A 17,376-nucleotide genomic window follows, 5' to 3' on the forward strand; every position below is an offset into this window, starting at 1 on the left:
CTTTATAATAAAAGTTAAGCTTGAATTGTAATAATTTAGGTAATTTCAGTCCCTTATTATTATATGATGCAAATAGTTCATCTGAAAGATTGGGATTGCGAGATCTTCGTATATCGCATTGTATATAATAGCCATCTGGTTGTTCTTAACCTTAATGTAGATGTTTAGATTTGAGGGGTGTTCTTATGACATTTGGTATGTAGGAGAGATCCTGTATTACCTCCATGATATAGCTGGAGTGAATAAGAGACTGAATAGGAATGTTATTATGACATTTAGTGTGGAGGAGAGACTCTGTGTTACCTTTGCGATATAACTGAAGTGAGTGGGAGACTGAATGGATCTATTAGTTTTCAGAAATTGTTACATAATGGAAAAAAAAAAAATTATTTCGATATATAGCCCGTTAATTACTCCAAACGGACATTTCTATTACATCTTGTATGTATTAAGAGTGTGACTCAGTGTGATGAAACTGGGATACATATCAGTAGGTATAGAGATTTGCAAATCGTTACTGGGAATATGTATATATCCCTACTGTGTATACGTATTTGTATCTCTAATCATGCATTAACGGCAGGGTATGGGGAGTAGGTAGATTTCTAAAAATTCTTATGTATATCCTTTTGTTGAAATCTATTTCTATGTTCTTGATTCAACATGGAAATATATACACCCATATACATTTGTGAGACAAAATCTCACTCTTCTCGTTATTGGTTAGGTAGATAGTTTTTTTCTAAAATCATATATGCTTGGCCTATGTATATAAAAGATACAGAGCTGTAGGTAAATTCCTAACTGTAGGTAGATCTTTAGTGGACTAGGATCCACACAAATCATGTAGTTAGATTGGTACCAGACGGTTAAATTATCCTATATTCAATATGTTTGATAGGGTTGTATGTGATATATTATCATATATAGAGGAACGGCACGGTGGCTCTTATGTCAATCTCTAAAGTCAATAGATAAATAGGGGAACAGCAATTTCTAAAGAGGTTGGATAATGATTATCAATGGTTAGGTTTGGAACAGACTATCATAGATAATTCTATATCCAGATATCAACTTTCAGAAGGTGATATGTCCCTGAGAAGGATAAATTCTAAGATGGGGCTATAGATACATAATATCTAAAAATATCTGAAAATGTTTAAGATATATGAGAGTAACAAAAGACATCAGAAATTGGTTATTTCTGATGTATTACATGTAGGGCTATCAGACTAGATCTCATAATGAGCTGGGCAACTAATAGAACTCTTGGAGTGTGGGATCGAGAGCCATATTTGTAGTCATCTATCTTGAAATATGATTGCTAGATGGAAAATTGTGGAGAGAAGTATTCTCCCTTACGGTATCTTATGGGGTTTGAAGATGGTAGACTCATTTTAGTTTGTTTGTTTTGTGGAGGCCTTGGGAATATTATGTCATATTCAGAAGGTGGGATAGATCTTCTTTATTATTCAACCCTTTAGGATAGAGGCAGTCTAGATTAAAGATCCATTTGGATTCTATAGTTAATAGATTTTTCTAAAAATTGCCTCCCCTCCACCTTTTATTCACCTTCTGTATACCCAAAAATTTCAGGTCTATCACATTTCCATAGTGTTTAGTTGTAAAATGCTTGTATAGCGGTGTTTCCAAGCTGCATTTTTCAATGGACAATAAGTGTTCATGGATTCTATCTTTCAGATTCCGTGACGTTTGGCCTACATATTGTAATCCACAAGTACACTGTAACATATATATAACCCCTTTGTCATGGCATCTAATCATGTCATAGATCTTGAAAGTTTCTCCGGTGTTGTTGCACTTAAATTTTGAGGTTTTCATTCCATGTTTACATGCCTTGCAAGATGGGCAAGGAAAGAAGCCTTTTATCTTTCTTCCCAAAACATCTGTTACTCCTGATTGTTTCTTTTTCTGCATACTTGGAGCTATTATGCTTTTCAAATTTTTTGTTCTTCTGTAGATGAACCTAGGCTTTGGGGGTAGTTTTTCTCCAATTATGTCATCTTCTTTGAGGATCGACCAATGCTTATTGAAGATGTTCTCCAAAATATTCTTGTTCGCACTGTATTCAGTGATCATCGTTATGTCCAGTACTCCATTGGGTTCTTCTTTGGGTAGTTCGGCTCTCTTCCTATATTTAGTTAGTTCTGTTCGTTCTATGTTGCCCACTTCTTGGATTTTCTCTTCTAATAGACTCACGGGATAGCCTCGTTCTAGAAATTTTGTTTTTATCATTTGAGATTGTTTTTCCCATCCTTCTTCAGTAGAGCAGTTCTTCCTTATTCTTAACAGCTGCCCTTACCTCCCTTTTCAGATCGACGATATACTCTTATATATACCATTACCTCTGCTGATTCTCGTTTCAGTACTGGTTTGGCTTTCTACAAACATGTAGATGAGTGTCCTGGGGTAAGTAAATCTTATTTTCTGTGACACTCTAAGCTATGGTTGGGCACTTTGTTTATAAAGTTCTAAATATATGTATTCAAACATTTATTTGCCTTGACTCAGAATGTTCAACTTTCCTTATTTTTCAGACAGTCAGTTTCATATTTGGGATAATGCATTTGATTTAATCATTTTTTCTTACCTTCAAAAAAATTTGACTCTTTTTCCCTGTGGGCTGTTAGGCTCGCGGGGGCTGAAAATGCTTCATTTTATTGCGTCATTCTTGGCGCAGACTTTTTTGGCGCAAAAATTATTTTCCGTTTCCGGCGTCATACGTGTCGCCGGAAGTTGCGTCATTTTTTGACGTTATTTTGCGCCAAAAATGTCGGCGTTCCGGATGTGGCGTCATTTTTGGCGCCAAAAGCATTTAGGCGCCAAATAATGTGGGCGTATTATTTGGCGCTAAAAAATATGGGCGTCGCTTTTGTCTCCACATTATTTAAGTCTCATTTTTCTTTGCTTCTGGTTGCTAGAAGCTTGTTCTTTGGCATTTTTTCCCATTCCTGAAACTGTCATTTAAGGAATTTGATCAATTTTGCTTTATATGTTGTTTTTTCTCTTACATATTGCAAGATGTCTCACGTTGCATCTGAGTCAGAAGATACTACAGGAAAATCGCTGTCTAGTGCTGGATCTACCAAAGCTAAGTGTATCTGCTGTAAACTTTTGGTAGCTATTCCTCCAGCTGTTGTTTGTATTGATTGTCATGACAAACTTGTTAATGCAGATAATATTTCCTTTAGTAAAGTACCATTGCCTGTTGCAGTTCCCTCAACATCTAAGGTGCAGAATGTTCCTGATAACATAAGAGATTTTGTTTCTGAATCCATAAAGAAGGCTATGTCTGTTATTTCTCCTTCTAGTAAACGTAAAAAATCTTTTAAAACTTCTCTCCCTACAGATGAATTTTTAAATGAACATCATCATTCTGATTCTGATGACTCTTCTGGTTGAGAGGATTCTGTCTCAGAGGTTGATGCTGATAAATCTTCATATTTATTTAAAATGGAATTTATTCGTTCTTTACTTAAAGAAGTTCTAATTGCTTTAGAAATAGAGGATTCTGGTCCTCTTGATACTAATTCTAAACGTTTGGATAAGGTATTTAAATCTCCTGTGGTTATTCCAGAAGTTTTTCCTGTTCCTAATGCTATTTATGCAGTAATTTCCAAAGAATGGGATAAATTGGGTAATTCATTTACTCCTTCTAAACGTTTTAAGCAATTATATCCTGTGCCGTCTGACAGATTAGAATTTTGGGACAAAATCCCTAAAGTTGATGGGGCTATTTCTACCCTTGCTAAACGTACTACTATTCCTACGTCAGATGGTACTTCGTTTAAGGATCCTTTAGATAGGAAAATTGAATCCTTTCTAAGAAAAGCTTATCTGTGTTCAGGTAATCTTCTTAGACCTGCTATATCTTTGGCTGATGTTGCTGCAGCTTCAACTTTTTGGTTGGAAACTTTAGCGCAACAAGTAACACATCATGATTCTCATGATATTATTATTCTTCTTCAGCATGCTAATAATTTTATCTGTGATGCCATCTTTGATATTATCAGAGTTGATGTCAGGTTTATGTCTCTAGCTATTTTAGCTAGAAGAGCTTTATGGCTTAAGACTTGGAATGCTGATATGGCTTCTAAATCAACTCTACTTTCCATTTCTTTCCAGGGTAACAAATTATTTGGTTCTCAGTTGGATTCTATTATTTCAACTGTTACTGGTGGGAAAGGAACTTTTTTACCACAGGATAAAAAATCTAAGGGTAAAAACAGAGCTAATAATCGTTTTCGTTCCTTTCGTTTCAACAAAGAACAAAAGTCTGATCCTTCATCCTCAGGAGCAGTTTCAGTTTGGAAACCATCTCCAATCTGGAATAAATCCAAGCCAGCCAGAAAGGCAAAGCCTGCTTCTAAGTCCACATGAAGGTGCGGCCCTCATTCCAGCTCAGCTGGTAGGGGGCAGGTTACGTTTTTTCAAAGAAATTTGGATCAATTCTGTTCACAATCTTTGGATTCAGAACATTGTTTCAGAAGGGTACAGAATTGGTTTCAAGATGAGACCTCCTGCAAAGAGATTTTTTTCTTTCCCGTGTCCCAGTAAATCCAGTAAAAGCTCAAGCATTTCTGAATTGTGTTTCAGATCTAGAGTTGACTGGAGTAATTATGCCAGTTCCAGTTCAGGAACAGGGGATGGGGTTTTATTCAAATCTCTTCATTGTACCAAAGAAGGAGAATTCCTTCAGACCAGTTCTGGATCTAAAAATATTGAATCGTTATGTAAGGATACCAACGTTCAAGATGGTAACTGTAAGGACTATCTTGCCTTTTGTTCAGCAAGGGAATTATATGTCCACAATAGATTTACAGGATGCATATCTGCATATTCCGATTCATCCAGATCATTATCGGTTCCTGAGATTCTCTTTTCTGGACAAGCATTACCAGTTTGTGGCTCTGCCGTTTGGCCTAGCTACAGCTCCAAGAATTTTTACAAAGGTTCTCGGTGCCCTTCTGTCTGTAATCAGAGAACAGGGTATTGTGGTATTTCCTTATTTGGACGATATCTTGGTACTTGCTCAGTCTTTACATTTAGCAGAATTTCATACGAATCGACTTGTGTTGTTTCTTCAAGATCATGGTTGGAGGATCAGTTTACCAAAAAGTTCATTGATTCCTCAGACAAGGGTAACCTTTCTGGGTTTCCAGATAGATTCAGTGTCCATGACTCTGTCTTTAACAGACAAGAGACGTCTAAAACTGATTGCAGCTTGTCGAAACCTTCAGTCACAATCATTCCCTTCGGTAGCCTTATGCATGGAAATTCTAGGTCTTATGACTGCTGCATCGGACGCGATCCCCTTTGCTCGTTTTCACATGCGACCTCTTCAGCTTTGTATGCTGAATCAATGGTGCAAGGATTACACAAAGATATCTCAACTAATATCTTTAAAACCGATTGTTCGACACTCTCTAACGTGGTGGACAGATCACCATCATTTAATTCAGGGGGCTTCTTTTGTGCTTCCGACCTGGACTGTAATTTCAACAGATGCAAGTCTCACAGGTTGGGGAGCTGTGTGGGGATCTCTGACGGCACAAGGAGTTTGGGAATCTCAGGAGGTGAGATTACCGATCAATATTTTGGAACTCCGTGCAATTTTCAGAGCTCTTCAGTTTTGGCCTCTTCTGAAGAGAGAATCGTTCATTTGTTTTCAGACAGACAATGTCACAACTGTGGCATACATCAATCATCAAGGAGGAACTCACAGTCCTCTGGCTATGAAAGAAGTATCTTGAATTTTGGTTTGGGCGGAATCCAGCTCCTGTCTAATCTCTGCGGTTCATATCCCAGGTGTAGACAATTGGGAAGCGGATTATCTCAGTCGCCAAACGTTGCATCCGGGCGAATGGTCTCTTCACCCAGAGGTATTTCTTCAGATCGTTCAAATGTGGGAACTTCCAGAAATAGATTTGATGGCGTCCCATCTAAACAAGAAACTTCCCAGGTATCTGTCCAGATCCCGGGATCCTCAGGCGGAGGCAGTGGATGCATTATCACTTCCTTGGAAGTATCATCCTGTCTATATCTTTCCGCCTCTAGTTCTTCTTCCAAGAGTAATCTCCAAGATTCTGAAGGAATGCTCGTTTGTTCTGCTGGTAGCTCCGGCATGGCCTCACAGGTTTTGGTATGCGGATCTTGTCCGGATGGCCTCTTGCCAACCGTGGACTCTTCCGTTAAGACCAGACCTTCTGTCACAAGGTCCTTTTTTCCATCAGGATCTGAAATCCTTAAATTTAAAGGTATGGAGATTGAACGCTTGATTCTTCGTCAAAGAGGTTTCTCTGACTCTGTGATTAATACTATGTTACAGGCTCGTAAATCTGTATCTAGAGAGATATATTATAGAGTCTGGAAGACTTATATTTCTTGGTGTATTTCTCATCATTTTTCTTGGCATTCTTTTACAATTCCGAGAATTTTACAGTTTCTTCAGGATGGTTTAGATAAAGGTTTGTCCGCAAGTTCCTTGAAAGGACAAATCTCTGCTCTTTCTGTTCTTTTTCACAGAAAGATTGCTATTCTTCCTGATATTCATTGTTTTGTACAAGCTTTGGTTCGTATAAAACCTGTCATTAAGTCAATTTCTCCTCCTTGGAGTTTGAATTTGGTTCTGGGGGCTCTTCAAGCTCCTCCGTTTGAACCTATGCATTCATTGGACATTAAATTACTTTCTTGGAAAGTTTTGTTCCTTTTGGCCATTTCTTCTGCCAGAAGAGTTTCTGAATTATCTGCTCTTTCTTGTGAGTCTCCTTTTCTGATTTTTCATCAGGATAAGGCGGTGTTGCGAACTTCTTTTGAATTTTTACCTAAAGTTGTGAATTCCAACAACATTAGTAGAGAAATTGTGGTTCCTTCATTATGTCCTAATCCTAAGAATTCTAAGGAGAAATCGTTGCATTCTTTGGATGTTGTTAGAGCTTTGAAATTTTATGTTGAAGCTACTAAATCTTTCCGAAAGACTTCTAGTCTATTTGTTATCTTTTCCGGTTCTAGAAAAGGCCAGAAAGCTTCTGCCATTTCTTTGGCATCTTGGTTGAAATCTTTAATTCATCTTGCCTATGTTGAGTCGGGTAAAACTCCGCCTCAGAGAATTACAGCTCATTCTACTAGGTCAGTTTCTACTTCCTGGGCGTTTAGGAATGAAGCTTCGGTTGTTCAGATTTGCAAAGCAGCAACTTGGTCCTCTTTGCATACTTTTACTAAATTCTACCATTTTGATGTATTTTCTTCTTCTGAAGCAGTTTTTGGTAGAAAAGTACTTCAGGCAGCGGTTTCAGTTTGAATCTTCTGCTTATGTTTTTCGTTAAACTTTATTTTGGGTGTGGATTATTTTCAGCAGGAATTGGCTGTCTTTATTTTATCCCTCCCTCTCTAGTGACTCTTGTGTGGAAAGATCCACATCTTGGGTAATCATTATCCCATACGTCACTAGCTCATGGACTCTTGCTAATTACATGAAAGAGGTCTGGTGCGGTATAGGTGTGAAAATATGGTATTCTGTCTGAGAAATTGTATAGCGCTATAGCTCAGCTACAATTATGGTAGTTGTGCTGTATAGATGTGTAGGTTTTGATATCTAGATATAAGATCTAAGAGTGGCACAGTTGATACATAAAAGCATTTAATACATATTAAACATATAAAACAAGGGTGTCGTTTAAAATATATTTTAACAGAACGGCAAGAAATAATGTGTAAAAACACATAAACACATAAATATCTATAAAAACACGCGTGTTTTGCTTTTTAGCTGTATGTATAATGTCTCATAAAATTCGTCTCATATATAGTTGTGTTGGCATAAATCTGAAAATAATAAACAATAAAAAATAATAAAAAACAATGAAAAGTAAATAATGTCCAATAATCCCTTCTCAAAGTTAAGAGATATATAAAAAAAGGTTAAGTAGTGTCCAAAAATCCCTTCTCAAAGTTAAGAGATATAAATAGATTTTCACATGTGTATCCAAAAAATAAACTGTCCAAATTTAAGTGTTGTCCAAAAACGTGGTATAAATGAATAGTGAAAATCCAGCAGATTCAAAAGTTCTATTAAAAAAGCTTTGCAAAAAACATTTCAAAGAGACATTTAAAAAACATCAAAATGAAGGTAGAAAAAAAGGTCTATCAAAATATGGTGACAAAGAATAATCCGTGAAGTCAATCCAAAATAGTGATAAAAAATAAGTCCAAAAAAGATGTAAAATATCCAAAAGATAAAAAACAAAAAATAAATGATTAGTATGTGCACAAACTAGTGAGAGTGATCCCAAAAAGGGGGCTTATGTGGAGGGGTTATGTTTCCATGTAGAAAAATTATTTGCTGTATAAAAAGAAAAAAGAAAAATAAGCAAAAATACAAAAATATAAATAAAAATAATCCTAGGGAATCTTCAAACCCTGAAAATAAAAGATAATAACAATAGTGTAATACTGTATTATAATTCAACAATCAAGGAATAAATAGCTCACCATAGCTCTGTCAACGCGTTTCGGCCCTCAAGAGAGGCCTTTATCAAGACTATAGTCTTGATAAAGGCCTCTCTTGAGGGCCGAAACGCGTTGACAGAGCTATGGTGAGCTATTTATTCCTTGATTGTTGAATTATAATACAGTATTACACTATTGTTATTATCTTTTATTTTCAGGGTTTGAAGATTCCCTAGGATTATTTTTATTTATATTTTTGTATTTTTGCTTATTTTTCTTTTTTCTTTTTATACAGCAAATAATTTTTCTACATGGAAACATAACCCCTCCACATAAGCCCCCTTTTTGGGATCACTCTCACTAGTTTGTGCACATACTAATCATTTATTTTTTGTTTTTTATCTTTTGGATATTTTACATCTTTTTTGGACTTATTTTTATCACTATTTTGGATTGACTTCACGGATTATTCTTTGTCACCATATTTTGATAGACCTTTTTTTCTACCTTCATTTTGATGTTTTTTAAATGTCTCTTTGAAATGTTTTTTGCAAAGCTTTTTTAATAGAACTTTTGAATCTGCTGGATTTGCACTATTCATTTATACCACGTTTTTGGACAACACTTAAATTTGGACAGTTTATTTTTTGGATACACATGTGAAAATCTATTTATATCTCTTAACTTTGAGAAGGGATTTTTGGACACTACTTAACCTTTTTTTATATATCTCTTAACTTTGAGAAGGGATTATTGGACATTATTTACTTTTCATTGTTTTTTATTAATTTTTATTGTTTATTATTTTCAGATTTATGCCAACACAACTATATATGAGACGAATTTTATGAGACATTATACATACAGCTAAAAAGCAAAACACGCGTGTTTTTATAGATATTTATGTGTTTATGTGTTTTTACACATTATTTCTTGCCGTTCTGTTAAAATATATTTTAAACGACACCCTTGTTTTATATGTTTAATATGTATTAAATGCTTTTATGTATCAACTGTGCCACTCTTAGATCTTATATCTAGATATCAAAACCTACACATCTATACAGCACAACTACCATAATTGTAGCTGAGCTATAGCGCTATACAATTTCTCAGACAGAATACCATATTTTCACACCTATACCGCACCAGACCTCGCCAAGATTTGGCGCTCCTTTCTAAACCACGTTTTGACACATATTTTCTAAAAGTGGGCACCTGGGGACCCACTATAGACAGGAGCTATAGGTCCACACTTTCAGCGCTGTAAGAAAACATTGAATCTAATTACATGAAAGAAAACATAATTTATGTAAGAACTTACCTGATAAATTCATTTCTTTCATATTAGCAAGAGTCCATGAGGCCCGCCCTTTTTTTGTGGTGGTTATGATTTTGTATAAAGCACAATTATTCCAATTCCTTATTTTATATGCTTTCGCACTTTTTTATCACCCCACTTCTTGGCTATTCGTTAAACTGAATTGTGGGTGTGGTGAGGGGTGTATTTATAGGCATTTTGAGGTTTGGGAAACTTTGCCCCTCCTGGTAGGAATGTATATCCCATACGTCACTAGCTCATGGACTCTTGCTAATATGAAAGAAATGAATTTATCAGGTAAGTTCTTACATAAATTATGTTTTTTATCATTTGAGATTGTTTTTCCCATCCTTCTTCAGTAGAGCAGTTCTTCCTTATTCTTAACAGCTGCCCTTTGGGGATATTGGTCTTCCATTTATCATGGTGGCAGCTTGTTTTGTGTATATAATTATTGCTGTCTACAGTCTTAAAGTGTGTTGAAGTTTCAATATTTCCTTTGTTTACAGCAATTTTTAAATCCAGAAAAACTATTTCAGTAGTACTTGATTCACACGTGAATTTCAGATTGTTCTCATTCTTGTTCATAACTTCAATCGTAAAATCCAGGTCCGCCTTTGTCCCCTTCCATATAATTAAAATATCGTCAATGTAGCGACGGTAGAGGACCAGGTCCGCGCCGGCTGGGCAGAAATCCCAAAAGATACGTTCCCATTTGCCCATGTATAGATTCGCGTAGCTCGGCGCGAACCTGGTCCCCATTGCTGTTCCACATATTTGTTTGTAGTATATTCCATTATTACAAAAGTAATTGTGGTCCAAAATGTATCTAATGCTACTCAAGATGAATTCCATCTGTTCTGTGGGTACTTCAGGATCCTTTCCTAGAAAAAATTCCACCGCCTCTATTCCTTGTTCATGCGGGATACATGTGTACAATGATGTGACGTCACATGTTGCTAGGATAAATCCGTCTTCCCAATCTATTTGGTCCAAAAGGTTCAGTACCTGCGTTGAATCCTTTAAGTAGGAAGGAAGCTGTTTGACATATTTTTGTAATTTCAAGTCCACATATTCTGATAAGTTGCTACTCAGGGAGCCAATTCCAGATATTATTGGTCTCCCTGGTGGATTCTGAAGGGATTTGTGGATTTTGGGTAAATGATATATGATTGGAGTTATAGGATAATTTATATTGATATAGTTAAACTCCTGATCATTTAAAATCCCTATGTCTTTAGCTTCTTTTAAATTTCGTAGGAGTTCTTGTCTGTAGACTACCACTGGGTTTGATGATAATTTCCTGTAGGTGTTTTTATCTCCAAGGATTCTTTCATTTTCCAGTGTATAATCCTTCTCGTTCATGATAACAATCCCTCCCCCCTTATCTGCAGGCTTGATGACCACCTCATGGTTTCTTTCTAGCTTTTTGATAGTGTTAATCTGTTGATTAGTTAGATTGTGGTTCTTGATCTTCAGTTTCTTCTGTTGTAAATCTCTTATCTCTTTACACACAATAGTTTCAAAGGCTTCTATCGCTGCCCCCTTACTTTGTGTCGGGTAAAAGCCTGATTTGGGTTTCAAGCTGGTGTGGGAGTATATATCCATTTTGTCTTCACCGTTAGTTGTTCGATTTTGTCCATCCATCGTCGCTTTCGAGAAGAACTGTTTCAGGGTCAGTTTCTGGACAAATTCTTTTGTGTTTACAAAAGATTAAAATTTATCTAGGCTTCTGCTCGGGGCAAATGATAAGCCAAAATTCAGAATGGCAGTTTCTTCTTTTGTTAATTCATGTGAGCTTAAATTAAAAATCCCATTAGGTCTCTTATTCGCTCCTTTATCTTCATTTTCTGAATTGGCCATTTTTTCATCATCTGGAGGATTGTCAATCTTTCTTATCTTGTTTATTTTGGTCCCCCCTCTCTTTCCTCTATGGGTTTTCTTCCTAACTTTGATGTTGTTGGCTCTTCCCGTCTTACATTCTTCTGTTGTATCGGGAATCTTTCTCCGTTGTGTAGTGGGTCCTTCCCTAAAAAAGATGGTGACTCCATTGAATCCATTCTGGGTTGATGATTTAACCCTGTTTCCGTTCTTCTATTTTGGGTTCTGTTGTTCTCTCTTTCAAAATGGACTGTGGGGATATGTTTGGTCGTCCATTGTCGTACCTCATATTGTTCTCTTTCCATACTGGTGTCCTGTATGATTCCCTATAATCCCAATCTTGTCTTGAGTCAGCCTCTTTGTATTCCTCTCTGGCTGAGTTGTATTGGTAATGGGGTCTCCCATAGTGTTCCCTATGGTAGGGGCTTTCTTCATAGTATTGTCTTCTTGATTGATTATAGTAATTACCATATCTATATTCATTCCTGGCGTTCCATCCTTGATTGTTATTTCTTCTATTTTGCCAGTATCTTCCTCTTCTGTCTGGTGAGTACCTATCTTCCCACCTCATATTCCCACCGTCTCCTCTATATTCAAGATTTTTAAAATCATTATAGCCTCTAGGTTGTCTCTGTCCCCCTCTTTTCCAATATGGTTGTCTTGAGAATTTTTTATCATATGTGTAATGATCCCTAGTGTTATATACGTAATTGTTAGTCCTTTCGTGCTGACTCTGTGTGTTGGAATAAGTGTGATATTCTTGTTTTGATGTGTTCTGCCGATCTTTATTGGGTGCAACTGGCTTAGCTGCTGATGCACTCTCAATGGCTACATCAGTATTATCACTGTTTCCACTATTGTTCTCATCCACTTCCCTGTCAGCTTTATTTTCTAATTCCCTTTGTAATTTCTTAGTTTTTTTAAAAATGATATCCTCTCGTGTTTTTGTTACTTTCTTTATCAAGAGGTCCTTCTTTTCAATGATTTCTTTGGATTCTTGTCCTAAACTTCCCAGATTTAGTAGAATCTCTTCATTTTCTTTAATGTCTCTGTCCATTTCTAAAGCTAGAGATTCTCTATATTCTATGATTAATTTCATCAACTGTCTAGAGGTGTTTATTAGGACTAGTCTCCATTTTTCAGAGATGGAATCTGATAACGGGAAGGCACATTCCTTATGGGTAATTAAACCATTCGGAATAATATCTAACTCAAGGCACTTTTTGAGAAAGGATATCTCGGCTTTAAATTTCACTTCAGATATTAATAGTTTCTCTAGATCTTTAAATATAGATTGAATATCTACAGTATCTTCTGCCACATCGTCTAAGTTTTTGGACTTGGCATTCACATTTATATCTATAAGAATATCTTGTCGGATGGCCAATAAGGAATCCATCCTGGCTCTGTGTCTATTTGGGTTAAAATATAAATACCCAAGGATATATAGACAATCCAACAGTGATATGTGTGATGGTGTGAACTCTAGTTCTAGACTCAAGTGGTCTAAATTCCTGGAGTGGAATAATCTATAACAAAAGAAAGAAATGTAAAGATCCAACAGAATATGTTGTAGTCCAGGGATTCTCAGGTGGAAGCAGTGGATGCGCTGACACTTCCTTGGTGTTGTTAACCTGTTTATATCTTCCCGCCTCTAGTTCTTCTTCCAAGAGTGATCTCCAAAATCATCATTGAACAATCATTTGTGTTGCTGGTGGCTCCAGCATGGCCCCACAGGTTTTGGTATGTGGATCTTGTTCGGATTTCCAGTTGCCAACCTTGGCCACTTCCGTTAAGGCCGGACCTACTGTCTCAAGGTCCGTTTTTCCAGCAGGATCTCAAATCATTAAATTTGAAGGTATGGAAATTGAACGCTTAGTGCTAAGTCATAGAGGTTTCTCTGACTCAGTAATTAATGCTATGTTACAAGCTCGTAAATCAGTCTCTAGGAAGATTTATTATCAAGTTTGGAAGACTTAAATTTCATGGTGTTCTCATAAATTCTCTTGGCATTCTTTTAGAATTCCTAGAATTTTACAGTTTCTTCAGGATGGTTTGGATAAAGGCTTGTCTGCAAGTACTTTGAAGGGACAAATCTCTGCTCTTTCTGTTTTATTTCACAGAAAGATTGCTACTCTTCCTGATATTCACTGTTTTGTTCAGGCTTTAGTTCGTATTAAGCCTGTCATTAAATCAATTTCTCCTCCTTGGAGTCTTAATTTGGTTTTGAGGGCATTACAGGCTCCTCCATTTGAGCCTATGCACTCTTTGGACATTAAACTACTTTCTTGGAAAATGTTGTTCCTTTTGGCCATCTCTTCTGCTAGAAGAGTTTCTGAGCTTTATGCTCTTTCTTGTGAATCTCCTTTTCTGATTTTTCATCAGGATAAGGCGGTTTTGCGGACTTCATTTAAGTTCTTACCTAAGGTTGTGAATTCTAACAACATTAGTAGAGAAATTGTTGTCCGTTCCTTGTGTCCTAATACTGAGAATTCTTTGGAAAAATCCTTACATTCTTTGGATGTGGTGAGAGCTTTGAAATATTATGTTGAAGTTGCTAAAGATTTCAGAAAGACTTCTAGTCTATTTGTTATATTCTCTGGTTCTAGGAAAGGTCAGAAGGCTTCTGCTATTTCCTTGGCCTCTTGGTTAAAGCTTTTGATTCATCAAGCTTATTTACAGTCGGGTCAGGCCCCGCCTCAGAGAATTACAGCTCATTCTACTAGATCAGTCTCCACTTCGTGGGCTTTTAAGAATGAAGCTTCAGTTGTTCAGATTTGCAAAGCGGCAACTTGGTCTTCTTTGCATACATTTATTAAATTCTACCGTTTTGATGTATTTGCTTCTTCAGAAGCAGTTTTTGGTAGAAAAGTTCTTCAGGCAGTTGTTTCAGTTTGATTCTTCTGCTGTTGTTTTAAGTTTTTCTTTTCTTCATGAGAATAACTTATATTTGGGGTTGTGGATTAATTTTTCAGCATATGGCTGTTGTTTATTTTTATCCCTCCCTCTCTATTGACTTGCGTGGAGTTCCACATCTTGGGTATTTGATATCCCATACATCACTAGCTCATGGACTCTTGCCAATTACATGAAAGAAAACATAATTTATGTAAGAACTTACCTGATAAATTCATATTTCATATTGGATAAAGCACAATTATTTCCAGATTCCTTTGTTGATGTTGATGATTTTTTACTCCTTTCTTTATCACCCCACTACTTGGCTATTCATTAAACTGAATTGTGGGTTTGGTGAGGGGGTGTATTTATAGGCATTTTGAGGTTTGGGAAACTTTGCCCCTCCTGGTACGATTGTATATCCCATACGTCACTAGCTCATGGACTCTTACCTGATAAATTTATTTCTTTCATATTGGCAAGTTCTTACATAAATTATGTTTTTCCTGTGATATGGCTGCAGCTAGAAGGCCACATGTAACCTGCATGCCATGTACATGCATGCTAAGAGTGCTGCCATGGCTGTTCTAGTCGACGTGCCTTTTGATTTAAAGGGATATGAAACCCAAAAATGTTCTTTTGTGATTCAGACAGAGCAGACCATTTAAAAAAAGTTTCTAATTTACTTTGTTGTTGTTTAGCAAATTTGCTTTGTTTTGTAACGCTCCTGTTTTCTGTGGTACCTTCCCTCAGACCTATTATGCATTTCCCTTTTTGTGTATTGCTCCGCCATTGTAGTTTGATGATGTTTTTCCTGTGATATGGCTGCAGCTAACAGGCCACATGTAACCTGCATGTAACAAGGACACATGTTAATCTACATTGCACGCTACGAACAGTTCCCATGCTATTTTTTATTTAAGAGATACTTAGGTAGGTGTCTGGTGCACTATATGGCAGGGCATAGTGCCTTCATCTAGTGCTCTTGCAAATTAATTACATTCTTGCAAAACTGCTGCTATATAGTGCTCCTGACATGGTCAAGCTTCCGAGCAAAAGATACCAAGAGAATGAAGAATAATTTATAATAGATGTAAATAAAAAAGTTGTTTAAAATTGCATGCTTGCTCATGCTCTGGTTCCGGTGGAGGAGGAGTCAGACAGGTGTTGCTGAGCTCGCACCTCCAGTCCTGCAATTCTTGGCGGTGGTTATTCCCGCGCCTTGCCCCAGGCTCTGGGGCTGTTTTATGGGGCAGTCAGCAAAATCGCCTCTGGAACCTTTCCGGTGGACCACCAACCCACTGGCAATCGCACTGAGCCTATTATTTATATTAACTGCCTTACCTGGCCTCTGATAGGGGTTTGCTACACTACCTACGTCCCGGGTTACCCTTCTCTTTTTTCCCTCTCTCAGAGGAACTTTGTTGCCTGTACGAGCGGTGACACCCCCCCAGCCTGCCCCCCCCCGCTGGGCTAACCCCGGGAACTAAGTGTACAGTGCACTCTCTTCATCTCACCGGCTGTGCTGCTGTGGACGCTTCTCGCTGTTGGACTGCTGCTCCCGCTGCCGGGTGTTTTGCTCGCTCCCTCCCCCACCGGTGCTGCGCGGGAGGGAGCTGGGTCCGTCTCTGGATAGAGGACCGGTGGTGGAGCCTCTCTTCCTTGTGCTGCTGCTGGTGTCTGGGCTGGCGCTCCTCTCTCCCCTCCCACCGCTGCTGCGAGAGGGGAGTTGAGGTTGGAGTTTTCAGCGGTGCTGGATATCGGAAGGTTCCCAGATGATGTCATTGCAACCTGAACAGGTATCTACAGCCTGACAAGGATCCTGGCGGGCGGGTAGGCAGCGCGAAGGGGGTGAGTCACTGAGAACTGTCTTTTCTATACAATACCTCATATTGGTTTGTTGAATCCGCTACACTGAAATTTTAAAAGCAACACAGAGGCCAGTTTGGAGGTTTGCTAAGTAGGGGGTACTTATACAACAGAAAGCAAATATCTGCTGTTTATCTAAAGGAGGACTCTCGAAGGGCATGGGAGAGAGGTGAAGGGGGAAGAGATTGGGGAATATACACTACCCCTAACGGACGGACAGTCTTATCAGGGTCTAAGAGACTTTAAAAAAAAAAAAAAAAATCACTGGCTCCGGAATAGAGGGTGAGGGGTGAGAAGATAAGAAGGAAGGAAAAAGAAAGTCAATATACGGCTTCTTGACTACTATATCCCCCCCCAGAGACTCTGAACTTGGTTGCTGTTCTACCAAGGAACTCTATACTGTTTAATCAGATACAATGTTGCAATTTGTCAATGAGTTTGATTGCTCTCTTTGAAAACTGTATATTTGTGACAGAACAAATGTGAACTTGAAACTGTTATTGCTTTAATCTGGTTAAGAGTTTGGAACTCTTTCTTTCCACTCTTTATATTACTACCTTTAATTAAAAAGGTGATATTTAACTGGGGTTAGGTGGAAATTTATTTGCCCTTTCTTTAACTGTAACAGCCACATCTGCAAAAAAAGGGCAAGAATTGAATGTGATAAGGAGGGAGAGGAAGGGGAAAAGAGATTTTTGGGGAAATAGTGGCAACATTTTTCTTTTTTTTTTTTTTTTCTAAAATCATCTCTCTTAGCTCAATTTGCAATCTTAGGGTGCATTATTTTTCTATGTGCTGGAGACCATAAAATTTGCAAAAAGTCTATAGGGTACTGGTGTCCCCTGCATTTAGGAGAAGTTTTATTGGATTAGAGTTTTCATTATTTATTTAATCATTTCAGTTTGGCGAGTGAAAATATCACGGCTATCTAAAGTTAAACT

Source organism: Bombina bombina, chromosome 1 (genome assembly GCF_027579735.1).
Source record: "Bombina bombina isolate aBomBom1 chromosome 1, aBomBom1.pri, whole genome shotgun sequence".
Classification (NCBI taxonomy): Eukaryota; Metazoa; Chordata; class Amphibia; order Anura; family Bombinatoridae; genus Bombina; species Bombina bombina.